The following is a 1,555-nucleotide window of genomic DNA, read 5'->3' as shown; positions in this document are numbered from 1 at the left end:
TGTGCCTCTTATAGGCAGTATATAGTTGGATTTTGTATTTTTAACCCATTCTGCTAATCTCTGCATTTCAATTCAATCCCTTCTCATTTAATGAAATTACTGATAAAGTCATGTTTGTATTTGCTATTTTCTACTTGTTTTCTATATGCCTTATGTGTTTTGGGGGGGGGTTCCAGCCTCTATTGCTGACTACTTTTGTGTTAAAAGGATATTTTCTATTTTATTCCCCTTATTGATTCTCTTACTATATTTTTTGAGTTATTTCCTTAGAAGTTGCTATAAGGATTACAATTAATAATTTATAAGAATCTAGTTGAGATTAATACCAATTTAATTACAATTGTGTACAAAAACTTTGCTCTTACATGGCTTTATCTTCTCTCTCCCTTCATTTGTGCTGCTATTGTCATGCAAATTACACCTTTATAGATTGTGTGTCCAACAACAAAGAAAAAAATAAAGAATGCTTTAGAAATCTGTCATTCTTGCACAGGGGCCATGCTAGTCTTGTCTGTATTGTTCCAATTTCAGTATATATGCTGTCAAATGGAGCACAACACGATGGAATATTGCCATTGAAAACTACTCTGGGGGCTTCGCTGGTGGCGCAGTGGTTAAGAGTCTGCCTGGCGATGCAGGGGACACAGGTTCGTGCCCTGGTCTGGGAAGAGCCCACGTGCCGCGGAGTGGCTGGGCCCGCGAACCATGGCCGCTGAGCCTGCGCATCCGGAGCCTGTGCTCCGCAACGGGAGAGGCCGCAACAGTGAGAGGCCCGCGTATGGCAAAAAAACCCCCAAAAAACAAAAAAAACGACTCTGGCTTCAGTGTAGAAAATTAGTTAAAGAGGAGGCCGATCTGACGTGAGAAGGCTAGATAAAAGATGCTGAAATATATCAGGTAAAAGATGATAGTGGTCTGAACTAGAGTTCAGTACTACAGTACTGGAGAAGAGATGCAGGCAACTTAACAAATTTGAAAGATATTAAAGAGATAATATTAACTACCTTTCGTGACTCGATAGAGGGTTGAGCAAAAGAAAGGAGTCAAAAATGATTAATTCTCTGCATTATGTAACTGAGGGAATTATGGTGCTATTCACAGAGAGAGATTACACTGAAATTGAAGCTTTGGGTGAAAATATCATGAGCTCAACTTTGGACATTTTGTATTTGTGATTATTATAAGATACTTAAATGGAAATAGGAAATGTTCAGTGAAGATGGGATACCTAGGTTGGAACTTAAGTGAGCAGTAGGAGCTACGAGTAAAGACTCGAGAATAATTAGTATGTATACAGTCATGGAAGTCTTGAGAGTTTATTAGAATGTCCAATAAGATAAATAGAAAAATATAAAGAGATAACAGAAGAGGACCAAGGATGGAATCCTAAGGAATAATATTTTGAGTGTGAGGAAAAGAAGAAGATTCTTCACAAGAAGGTGAGAGTGGCTCCAGAGGTACCAAGAAAACCAGAAGAGTGTGCTGTCATGGAAGTTGAAAGAACAAAATACTGCAGTAATTGAGATGCCACATAAAATAAAAACCATATTATTTT

General features: G+C 38.1%; 1 non-coding gene across 1 annotated transcript; it reads right to left on the bottom strand.

Annotated features, from left to right (window-relative positions):
- Positions 1-452: 452 nt before the first annotated feature.
- LOC116757273 lies at positions 453-555 on the bottom strand. The gene has a single exon (XR_004350919.1). It is a non-coding gene; the product is annotated as a U6 spliceosomal RNA (small nuclear RNA).
- Positions 556-1,555: the final 1,000 nt, after the last annotated feature.

Source organism: Phocoena sinus, chromosome 7, assembly GCF_008692025.1.
Source record: "Phocoena sinus isolate mPhoSin1 chromosome 7, mPhoSin1.pri, whole genome shotgun sequence".
NCBI lineage: Eukaryota > Metazoa > Chordata > Mammalia > Artiodactyla > Phocoenidae > Phocoena > Phocoena sinus.
Note: the sequence above shows the minus strand (reverse complement) of the source record. Positions and strands in the feature narration are given on the sequence as shown.